This window comes from Heteronotia binoei, chromosome 1, assembly GCF_032191835.1.
Source record: "Heteronotia binoei isolate CCM8104 ecotype False Entrance Well chromosome 1, APGP_CSIRO_Hbin_v1, whole genome shotgun sequence".
In the NCBI taxonomy this organism is placed as follows: Eukaryota; Metazoa; Chordata; class Lepidosauria; order Squamata; family Gekkonidae; genus Heteronotia; species Heteronotia binoei.
In genome coordinates, this window is record NC_083223.1 from 249,221,280 (window position 1) to 249,233,816 (window position 12,537).

The 12,537-nt window shown below is 45.6% G+C and overlaps 1 protein-coding gene across 1 annotated transcript in view; it reads right to left on the reverse strand.

The window, feature by feature from the left end:
* RELA (RELA proto-oncogene, NF-kB subunit) overlaps positions 1–12,537 on the reverse strand; it is a 542,238-nt gene that overhangs the window by 326,815 nt on the left and 202,886 nt on the right. The gene's annotated exons all lie outside the window — the stretch shown is intronic.

Below are 12,537 nucleotides of genomic sequence, written 5' to 3' on the forward strand. Positions count from 1 at the left end.
CCATTAGGGAGAAAGGCAAGGCATGACACTATTTATAAATCTAGTACTACCTACTGCTCACGCTGTTGCTTCACTGGGTATTGCTGCAACTCTTGGCAGGAGGAAGAACTACTTATTTGGCATTCAAACTATTATTAAATATTGCAAGCACAGTGATCAGGCAAAGGCCACTAGTATCTAGGTAAGCCTTCATGAGTGTGTAAAAGAAGCAGAAGCAGGTATCCTTACCTGTTTCCAGGCAAGCTGTCCCTACCAAAAATGCCCTCCTCATCTATTCACTTTGCACATCAGTATTACACTCTTCAATCTTGTGTCTAATTTATAATTACACTTTCATATGTCTACCAGTATAGGATACATCTGATGAAGTGGGCTCTAGGACTTCATGTCACAATAATTTTTTGGTAAGAAAACCAGAAAGAAATCCATTTCAGTTTACTCTTGTACCTCTACCCTTACCTAGCACAAAAGGAGAAGCAAACAGGGTTATGTGGTGGTGCTGGATGAGAAATACAGGAACTAATTTTGCTGACTTTAAAAAAAAAAGATTATATCATTTGTCATATAACATGAAGCTCAATGCTTAGAATAGTCAAATTGCATTTACAAATAGATTACAATACAATAATAGCTACAATCCACTGGCTGAGTGTTTAAAATGCAATTAATTCTAATTAAGTGGGGACGGGGATTCTAACTTCTCTGCCACGTATAACCACTAAAACAAACATTCTGTTACCTTGGATGCAGTGGAAGGGAGCATATATTCGTACTTTTATATATAATGGGGAAATATTAACCTGTCTCTCTGTCTAAGCATAATATTAACAAAGATTAGCTGCTTATATTACTATTAAGTATCTTGTAAGTTGCCAACCAATGGCAAACCACCTCTGTGCTCCTCTTGCCTTGAAAAACCTTGGCCATATGTTAGTTGTGACTTGACAGCACTTTCCAACAGCACCACCACCAAGCCAACTACCAGGATAGGGAGGAGGAGATCAAGACTGAAAAATAGGGGTGGGAGAGAAAATAAAAATTGTGGAGGATATAAATGAAGGCAGATCATGAGAAGAGCGCAAAACAAGAAAAGTGGGAAAGGGAGAGAAATTATGAAGGAAGAAAGTCTGCTTTATTTTGCTGCTACTCTGTGCTTGATGGTCTTTAGAATGATGGACTTGGAAGGGACCATAGAGGCCATCCAGTCCAGCCCCCTGCCCAGTGCAGAATTAGCCTAAAGCATCCCTGACAAGTGTTTGGCCACCTGCTGCTGGAAGACTGCCAGTGACTTCCTCCAACACTGCTTGGTTGACAGATTTAGCAGCAACCAGTGATAGGCAAAGATGCAGCAGTGACCAGAGCTACCACTGTTTCTTGTGTAGTGCCTTCCCTGCGCCCCTAGTGGCTGCAGTGGGGAACTGCATTAAAAGCTAAATAAGTTGAAATGTGTTTACTGACCAAAGCGTGACTCTGGCTTCAAAGGCTCTCAAGCTGATTTTGGGTCGCTGTACCCTCAGTCTCCACCCCTTTGGGTGGTTTGAATAAATGAACTGTCGCTATATACTTCTTTGTGGATGCAAAAGGAACCAACATGCTGAATGTGGCAGACATATTCTAAACCAGGGATATCAAACTCATTTGTTAATATCCCCCTTTGGCTGTGAGTTCCGAGGTTAGAGTAATCACTAGATCAGGTCCATTCAGCAGAGACAAGCTGGCTCAAAGCATCAACCCTTTATTTGCAAGGACAGAACTCCAGAAAGCATGAGTTTCAGCTGGCTATAAGAACATTGAAAGTGAAACTATCTCCACTCCACTGAAACACATTGCAGCACAGACAAAGCTGCAAGGAAAACATGGAATGGATTTTCAATTAATGTCTCTGGGCCCTATCTATCTGGGCACAAAGTCCTTAATAGAAAATCTATTCCACATTTTCCTTGCAGCTTTGCTTCCTGCTGCAGCCAACAAAGACAAGCAGAAAGACCATGTAACTGAAAGAGGAGGGAACTTCATCAGCCTCAGAGCTTTAAAGGATGAGGACAGGAGGGGGAGGAGGGGGGCCGGGTGTGGCCTGCAGGCTGGACATTTGACTCCCTTGTTCTAAAACATAGTTGTTTCTGTCCTTATCCTTTGAAGCTCTGAGGCTTGTCTCTGCTGAATGGACCTGATCTAGTGAGTACTCTAACCTGAGAACTCACAGTCAAAGGGGGATATTAGACTGGGGTTTCTTAAGGGCTAGAAACATCATTTTCCCTTTTAAATGAAAGGTGTGATTATTGTCCTTCTTCTCAGTGTTGGGCACTCAGATGGTACCATTTGCAGGAGAACTAATTATTTAGCTGAATTAAAGAAAAAAAACATTGATTGATTAAAATGGAGCTGAAGGCAGGAACTAACCCCAGGTGACGTGTCAGGCTGTGATGGAACTTTGGTGATTTTCTAAAGGCAATTGCTGGTGCACAGAGGGGGATAATCCTTTCCCTGTAGGCTATTTTCTTGATTTAAATCTCTGCCTCACACACCCTCATACACACACCAGAGCTGCTGTTTGCCCCTAATAGTGTTTATCAGTTTCCCATTGTAGGATATACAGCAGCTTTGAAGCTGGGCCCAGTGGAGAGGCTGATTTAAATCTAGGCAGCTGCATGGAAGGAAAGGGTTAAAAACTTATCCCACAGCTGAGATCCAATTCCTCCCAGTTCCCTTCACAATGCCATCAAATCACAACTGACTTTTATGGCGACCCCAGCAAGGGGCTTTCAAGACAAGCGAGAGAAGCAGAAGTGGCTTGCCATTGCCTTCCTCTGCAGAGTCTTCCTTGGTGGTCTCCCATTCAAGCACCGATCCTACTTAGATCTCAAGATCTGATGAAATAGGGCTATACCATGCCACCTTCCTTCCCCTGCTCCATGCAAGCTGCTTTTTAAGGACAAAAAAGGCCAAAGATCATGGTCACAGATTTTCTGCATCACATGTCATTGGGACTTACTCGTACTATTTTAGCTTGCACAAAACCACTGATTTAGAGAGATCCTCCTAATGCATAAATCACATATAGTCTGAAAAACAGAAGAGTTATGTGTGCCATACACCACAGGCCTTGAATTCAGCAGGAGCTCACAGGAGCACAGCTCCTGAAACTTTCTGAGGGTTCCCCCTCCTCATCCCTACCTTGTTCATTGAATAGTAGGTGAAGCTGCATAACAATCCCTGGATGAGCTCCATCACCTATTTTTCTACAAAACGACCCCTGCACACTTCTCAGCCTCACATCTTCAGTCTCACCTTGGCCCTTAGCTAAATCCCGTGGCCAGAGAGGAAAGTTTTGTAGCATGAAGAAGGTCTACTACAAAGCCGCAAGAAAACACTCTTGTTTGAAATTACTTGTTTGAAAAGACAGAAGAGCCAAAGCGGACGTTCAGAATGCCAGTTTCTGTATTCCAGGCAGGCTCCTGCACAGAAACGGAACACACAGCCCTGCCAACGGGACGCAAACAGCAAGAGCTCAGCAGCAAATAAAACACTCCGGTCTCCATTGTTTTCTGCAGCACAGCTCTGTAGCCGAGGCTCCTTGAAAATGCTGCGACCAGTGCCAAAGGCGCAGCTGCGTCCTGTGGCAAGCACACCCCATTAATCTAGGCTTGGGATCCATGGAGTTCTCACAAACAGGCGTTACTCTGGACAAAGGGGAAACATTGAAACGCCACAGCTGTTTCTGTGAATGTTTAAGTAAATGCTGGTTTAGTCTGGAAAGGTGGGATGGTCTCTTTTAGACAATATGCAGGGAACTGGCCTTGGGAGTCTGCAGGTCCTCCCACCTAACGGGGGGGGGGGTTGTTGCAGGAACTCTTTTGCATATTAGGCCACTCACCCATGATGTAGCCAATCCTCCAACAGCTTACAGTAGGCCCTGTAAGAAGAGCCCTGTAAGCTCTTGGAGGACTGGCTACATCAGGGAGGTGTGGCCTGATATGCAAAGGAGTTTCTGCTACAAAAAAGGCCCTGCTTAATTACTTAGCCCTGTGTTTAAACTAACCTGGGTTTGGTACCTTAACATTGATTAAGTTCATACATGTACAACAGAGCCAAAGTTAACTTGCCAAGCTGAAAACTCTTCACCCTGGAGGAAGACATCAGGACATGCAAAAGCCATGGTGCATTCTTATATATCAGGGGTGGCCAAACTTGCTTAACAAAAGTTTCACATAGAATGTTTGAGAGGTGCAAGACATGAACATCTGACATTTGAGAACCATGGGACAGGAAGGAAGGAAGGAAGGAAGGAAGGAAGGAAGGAAGGAAGGAAGGAAGGAAGGAAGGAAGGAAGGAAGGAAGGAAGGAAGGAAGGAAGGAAGGAAGGAAGGAAGGAAGGAAGGAAGGAAGGGAGGGAGGGAGGGAGGGAGGGAGGGAGAAAGGGAGGAAGTATAATATTGCTTACTCTGACAGGCAGCAACTCACCAGGGTCTCAGGCAGAGGTCGTTCATATTCATGAAAAGCACCATTTCTTTAAGCTGCAGTTGCTCCTTTTAGTATTTGGGGCTTTGTTAAGCCTCTTTTTTTTTCACCGGCCGTTTTCCCACTTAGCGTTTGCTCCCCTTATTCCCCGGCGCAATTATCTCCGGATCATTTTTTTCGTTTTCCCACTAGTGACTCTTTGCGGAGTCGCCTTCCCTGAAGCCCCGGCTCAAATCGTTTTCCCACTGGCATCGACTTGAGTTCGATGCCCTGTCAATCATTTTTTTTTTTAAGCGCAAGTCTGGTTGCGTAATGACGTACTAACGTACTAACGTACTAACGTAACATCGAGCTGCTCCCTCCCCTTCATTTCGTGGACAAACCGCATCACGTGTGCTGCTGCTGCTCATGGATTGGCTGCAGCTGTAGAATCCTCCACAGTCCTTTATGTATTAACAGAAGCATTCCTAGCGCTATATCCCCCCCCCCCCCAAATTCTGAAGTTGCGAAATATCGCAATAACGAAGAGAGAGAAATCGAGGGGTTTGTGTGTGTGTGTGTGTGTGTGTGTGTGGCAGCTTCTTCCCTTCGCTCCCTCCCGGGTGGCGAAGCTGGGATTTCCTCCGCTCTCTTTCCCCTCTCCGGCTGGCTCTTGCAACGGGGGACCTGACTGATTCCTGCTGCCAGAGCTCCCCCCCCCCCCGCCCCATTCTCTCCTTCCCCTTCTGTGGCGGGTATGAAGAGCGAGCTCCGTCTATTTTCTAACCGAGCAGAATGTAGCCAGGGAGAAGAATGCAGGACTCCAACTTCCCATTTTATACATGGCGATTTTGTGCAGGTCCAGAAATCCTGGTGGCACAGCTGAGGGAGGCATTCCGTTTTTAACACACACACATGAACGCTTTGGCCCGCACCGGCACTAGATTCCCCCCCCCCAACAATGGAGAAGCGCCGCCGCCGCCAAATGTCTCTGGGCGGCTGGGCTCCCTTTGCCAAGGCGGCGGCGGCAGCGGGAAGCCGGCGGGGTCAAGCGGGGCGCAAATGGAAGTGAAGTGGGGGTGTTTGAGCTGGGGAGAGTCGAAGCTGCCGGGGCCCCTCCTCCGGCCCGATGAAACCTCCTCCTTCCCGCTCGCCCTCCCCAAACTAGACCCGAAACGAACTGGCTGGAAAAGGCCTGCTGGGGGGGCTGCCGCGGTCCCCCCACCGGGGCCCCTAAAGGGAGAAGAGGCGGGGGATAACGCAACAGCGAAATAACGCAACTATTCCAGGAGGGGTTTTTTTCCCTTTGTTAATTTCGAAATATCGCTATTACGCAAAACTGTGAAGTTTTAAAAAAAAAAATGGCCGCGCCGGCACTTCGGGGAAGCGCCGCGAAAGGCTGATGATTGGCCAAGGGGGTGGATGGGGTGGGAGGACGGAAAGGGAGAGGGTGCCGCCCACAAAGCGTCGATCCGGCGCGGATGGATTTCCCACAGCAAACTCCGCTGAGTGGATCCGGAGTGGATCCGGAGGTTTTCGGAAACTCCGGCAGAATGCTGAAAAACATACTCCGGCGTAAAATCCCTGAAGCGCCAGAGCAAACCGCAGCGCCGGAGCAAGATGTGCGAAATCCAAGAGAAGATCCGGAGGTAAATGGGGCGCTACGCTGGAGCAAACGCTAGTGCGAAAACGGCCACCGTTTCAGTTTGTTTCTGCAAGTCTGCACATTTATCAGGTTTGTAGAAAGATTTGTCTTAATTCATGACTCCAGTCTCTGGATTTAAGTAACCTCCGATTTTGCTGGGTTGAGAATTAGATACGATGCTGCTGCTTAACCATGGTTAAGGCAGGCAACCCCATTTGAAAGCATGCCTACGCATCCTGGTTTGTAGTCAATCCTTAACGAAAAAAAGTTCCTTATAGGACAGGAAGCCAACAATTGCACTTTTAAAGTGCAGCACAACATTTTCCCTCTTCCTGTTCTTGCAGCTTTTTCATTTTTATTCAGATTCAGTCTAGCTAGCTTTTTGCAAGAGACAGAGGTCAAGTGTGGATCTGGAATGCTATTCAGGCCAGCAGAGTAGGTGATACAAAGAAGCGACTAGGGTGAGGCATAATTTACAATCCAGGAAAGATTTTCCCCCTGGATATCCAATTTTCTTTGGATATCTAGCTTTTGTTCCTTGGGTATCCTTGGATCTTTCGTAATCTTTGATGAGACAGTTAAACTTCTCTGCAAACTCAGGAAATGTCACCACCCTAACTTATTTGCATATTAAGATACCTTTACATAGGTCTTTTTTTAAAAAGTCCAGCAGGAACTCATTTGCATATTAAACCATTGCCTCTGATGTTGCCACTGTTTCACTCAGGGTGTTTTTATAGGGAAAAGCCCACCAGGTGCTCATTTGCATATTAGGCCACACCCCCAATACCAAGCCAGCCGGAACTGCGTTCCTGTGTGTTCCTGCTCAAAAAAGCCCTGCCTTTATGACTCCTCTGAACATCTTGTCTCTAAGGTCCTTGGCAGAAAGAAAACATTACAGGACTTTAGAGCTTAACTTTTCTGATCACTCAGAAAAGGTCCTGTCAGCAATTTAAAAGGAGACGCCTAGATGTGAATTCACAAGCCAGGTAAACTTGTCCTCCAGAGTCTCCAAGGCTCAGAGTTTTCAATGAAGACCGATCAGCTGTTCTGTGAGGAGAGCTGAGTAACACAGGGGAGGGGGGACCCAAGAGACACATTTGTATATGTGGGAAAGCCCTGAGGTGGCTGTGGAGGAGCATCTAAGAACATAAGAAGAGCCCTGCTGGATCAGACCAGTGGTCCATCTTATCCAGCATCTTGTCTCACATAGGGGCTGACCAATTCCTCTGGAGGTGATGGTGATGCCATTACAAAAGTTGATGGGTTGGATCCTATCTAAAAGATCTGTATGCACGAGGGGGTAGGTGGGGTGCGCTGTAGTCTCCTTCCTCCACAGGAACTCTCATGCTGTGTCCCCCATGAGGGGCATTTGTGAGGGGCATTTCAAGCTGAAGTAGAAGGGGGGAACTGGAGAAGTTTAGGACAGGACCCAGCCCATTCATTTGCAAGCTGTTGTAGAAATCTGTCATCCCCCCCCCCTCCACAGAAAACCCCCAAAAACCTTAGGCCTGAACATATTAGGCCACACCCCCTGTTTTTTCATGAGTCAAAGCTCTCCCAATTCATCTTCCCTACATCCAGACAGCAGCTATGGGGAACTTCTTCCCCCAAGCCTGCAAGGGCCATTTCAGATCATTTTCAGGCTCTTCCTCTGCACCCTTTTCTTCAGCTGAAATGGCCTGCAGAAGGCACTATTTGACCCTTTGGTGGCTGCATGTACAGTATTCAGCACACTAGCAATGCAACACTGAGAACCCAAGATGGACTTGTGCAAAAACATCTGATATCTTACATATCTTCAGGTGCCCTCTCCCACCACTCTGCTGCTCTGAGAGTGGTGGGACTGCAGGCCAGTTTGTGCTCTCCTCCAAGCCCAGCTTTCAGAGGAGAATGGCCTCACTCTGAGGCTGCCTACTCTTGCAGGGGAGGTAGCCTCGGAACAAGGCACAGCAGCTCTGCAGCCCCTTTCGCCCACCCAACACTCGGGCAGATGAAAGGGGCCATGAGGCCTCGCTCCCAGCTGTCTCCCCTGCAATCATCATTAGCATCAGCCCATTCTCAGGGCAGAGCACATTCTCTTCAATTATTAATTTTTACCTTGATTTTTTTCCTCATTTTTCTCTTCTGGTTCTTTTGAGTCTCCCTTTATTCCAATATTTTATCTAACAACTAATTTAGAGTCACATTTGTTGCCATGTGTAATGTTTCCTACACTTTTGTTTGTTCCATTCACTTCCAACCCATTTTTCACTAACTGGGCTGTCATTATTTGTGAGACACGGACAAGTTTATCCTGTGCTTCCATGTCCCTCTGCTCCAGAACTTTGGTTTTTATTTACTTGCATGTTTTCGGGGGGGGGGGGGTTGGCTTGGTTATAGCAATATAGCCAGCACGGTATAGTGGTTAAGAGTGGAGAACTCTGATCTGGAGAGCCAGGTTTAATTCCCCACTCCTCCATATGAAGCAAGCTGGGTGACCTTGGGCCAGTCACAGTTCTCTCTCTCAGCCCCAGGTGGCTCACAAGGTGTCTGCTGTGGAGAGAGGAAAGGAAGGAGATTGTAAGCTGCGATGAGACTCCTTCAGGTAGTGAAGGGGGGGTATAATACCAAACCTCCTCCTCCACCTTTTTCTTGAATGATCACTGTTCTTCCAGGTTCATGTCCATGTGCTCTAGCCTCATTCCCCACAACAGGCCACAGAAAAAGGTTCCCCCCCTCTGCATTGGCTTATGTAAGTTTTTTTTAATAAACACACACCTGACAGTGGTATATTATTATAAGATGTGTGCCTCTTCATAACCTTCCTTGCACCTTAAAAAAATTCTTATTATTATTATGGTTTTGAGGGAATTTGTTATCTCTTTCAATTTGGGTGGCGTCAAATGGTGATTCTCAAACCTGTGCATTTTTTCATTGCCACAACTGACCAGAGAATCACCATCATGATGGTCCTTCAGCCAACCACTGGCCAACAGGTACTGACAGAGCCAACCAAATCACTTTGCATTGTGCGTGATGAATACAAAACACACCCTTAGCACAATGCTAAGAACTGGGATTATTAAAAAACCACAGTCCTAACTAACATCTTGGCCAGTACATTCAAAATCAATATGGCAGGGAGTTGGATGTCTAATCAGCAGATTATAAGGGGAGAAGAGGGCAGGGCAGGGTCTTCTTCAGGCAATATATTGATATAGCACATGTGCGTGCACACAGGGTTTTTTGATAGAAAAAGCCCAGCAGGAACTCATTTGCATATTAGACCACATCCCCTGACATTGCCATTTGCTAATGATTACTGCCATTATAAAAGAACAAATAGCATTAGCACTTTTATCAATTTAATTAATCAATTTTAAACTTATCAGAATTTTTAATGTTAATGTTTAATGTTAAATGTAACCTTGTCTTTTGTATAATGAAAATTTGAATGATGTTGTTAGCCGCCCTGAGCCTGCTCCGGCGGGGAGGGCGGGATATAAATAAAATTATCTATCTATCTATTGCCATTGTTTCACCAGGGCTTTTTTTGGTTTTTAAAAAACCAACAGAAACTTATTTGCATATTAGGCCACACAACCTGATGCCAAGCCAGCTGGAACTGTGTTCCTGTGCATTCCTACTAAAAAAAAAAACCTGCATTAAAATTGTTATAATGACATGTAAAATCCTGACATTTATCATTATTTGTAATGTTGTTGCAACTTTCAATAAACTTTTTATTTTGGGGAGAAAAAAGCCCAGAAAGGTGCTGGTGCTATGATGCTGATAATGATGCAGAAAACCCAGAAGTATTGTGGCAGTAAGAAAATTAACCCAAGTGACACCTGAAGAACTGCAGATGTGCAAAAGATCCATGCTTAGGTTGAGCTGAGAGGGTATGACTGGCCCAAAAGTAGGCCAGCACCCTTCTGCAGTAGTGCAGGGATTTGAACCTGGATCTCCTAATAATAATAATAATAATAATAATAATAATAATAATAATAATAATAATAATAATAATAATAATAATAATAAATAATTTTATTTATATCCCGCCCTCCCCGCCTAGGCAGGCTCAGGGCAGCTAACAGCAGTTCAATAAAATTATACAATACAAGATATACAATATAAGATGTTTAAAACAACATTTAAATTATACATTAATTTAAAACAACAACCTAAAACCAGTTCCAAATGTCTGGGTCATTCCATAGTTGATCCTATAAGCCCCGTGGTGCAGAGTGTTAAAGCTGCAGTACTGCAGTCCTAAGCTCTGCTCACGACCTGAGTTCGATCCCCGGAGGAAGCTGAGTTTTCAGGTAGCCAGCTCGAGGTTGACTCAGCCTTCCATCCTTCCGAGGTCAGTAAAATGAGTACCCAGCTTGCTGGGGGGGGAAGCATAGATGACTGGGGAAGGCAATGGCAAACCACCCTGTAAAAAGTCTGCTGTGAAAACGTCGTGAAAGCAACATCACCCCAGAGTCGGAAACGACTGGTGCTTGCACAGGGGACCTTTCCTTTTCCTTTCCTCCTTGATCCTAGGATGATATTCGAACTCAAGGCTCTCCAGTGTGGTACCTATGTGCATTTCCTGGTGCCTGCCAAGTGTTTTGAGAAAGTGAGTGGATCCAGCTGGAGTTTTTGCCCAACAAGGCTTCTGATTGGCCATCAGCAATTTGGCTGTGCAGATTTTTAAGAATCTTTTGGCAGTAGCTGCCACCACAGCGCAGGGCTCATCAGATGTTTGACAGAAGGTAAGCTGTGGCATGTGGCTGGCTCTGCCTCCTTTGGCAACTATTTTGTGGCAGCCATTTTGTGGCTACGCCCACCATGCCACATCAGAATTCCAAAGGGGCCCACAGACTAAAAAATGTTAGGGATCCCTTCTAACTTCTATGCCACATAGGCCCCTAAAAGGTTAGAGAAACTGTTACACCCCCTTTGTTTTGTCAGAGAGGGCATGCTAGCGGAAGTAGATCAACAGCAGAGAAAAGTCAGAACAGAGTCATCATGAGGGAAAGCCTCTTAATGTCATTCTGTTGTGAAAGGATCTTGGGTACCAGATATCTGGAAATACTTTTCTCTGGCTAATACCCTAAAGAGCTGCCACCAGTCACAGAGGGTGATACTGAGGTTCCTCCCATGCTGCCTTTAGTTCCACATCCTCCCCCATACTCCCCCCAAAAAGCAGTGGGGGGGTTGCTTCCACATGATGCTGTCATCACACAAGTGACCACATTTTTTGTTTTCTCTCATGCAGTTACAATTTTTCCCCGGACCAGAAAGATGGTGCTGAAAATCACTGTGCAAAGCAGGAAATTGCAGGTTTTTGCACCTCTATCTGGTGCCATTTCATTTCCCCTCATACCTGCCATTTCACATCCCCCAGCAGTGGGGTTTGCTGGCTTTTTAAGAAGAAAAAATTGGTAGGAGATGTATTGCTATTGTGTGATGACAGGGTAGTATCATTGCATAATAGCAGTATATCTCCTGCCAATTAAAAAAACTGGCAAGAAGTGCTCCATCAGCAATGGGGTGAATGCTGGGTTCAAGGGGATACTGCAGAGAATACCCCATTGACCTTCTGTTGCCAAGACAAATGCCCTTACATTCTAAGCAGCAGAGCACAAGGCAGAATCTTTCCCATACGGAAGCAACCTCTGAATTAAATTCCCTTTCACTGAAAATAAAGAGGAAATGTAATAACGGAGACATAAATGGGATGAAGAGGTAAAAGTCTTGCCTTAGGCTTCCTCCAAAACAGGAACCCCACGTTTCCTGTTCCCTGCCATCAAAACTAAGATATGGATATATATCAGTTTTCATGCATTACGCTGGCAGGATGCTGAAAAAAGCAGGCAGCTCTCCGAAATATATAGGACTACTTTTCATATCTGGCAACTACCTCATTGCGCTTTATGCACTTGCACAAAGCCAGAAGTCTCTCGGCATCATATCCAGCAGAGGGAGCGGAGGAGAAGAGAAGGGCTTGCAGGAAAGCTGGGTGTTTTCACCCTCCTACATTTAACAAGAGTAAGAGCCCCTCGGCTAGCCAGATGAGCTCTTGAGTCTTGAAGCAGAGGTCAGCAGGCATCTCACCTGGATGGACTACAGAGAGAGAGAGAACCTGGAGTAGGACCAAGGCAGGTAAGTGTCAATTTGGCAACTAAGTTCTCATCTTTTGGGGGGCTTACAAGCTCTGATGGGCATCTGTCCTCTGTATCAAATGGATGGGGAGCTGAAAAGGACAACTCTGATTTAGGAAGGTGGCACAAGATTACAGGGTGTCTTGTTATCATAGGGCTCTTTGGGATCCCACTGGTTTTATTTATTTACGTTATTATAGATTATAACCTTGTACCTGAATATTTAGTGTAAGCGAAGACGAGTCTAACTCAGGAGTTGAATTGCACTGATAGTGGCAGAGAGACGAAAAACAAAATGAAACAGAAAAACCTGCGACAACG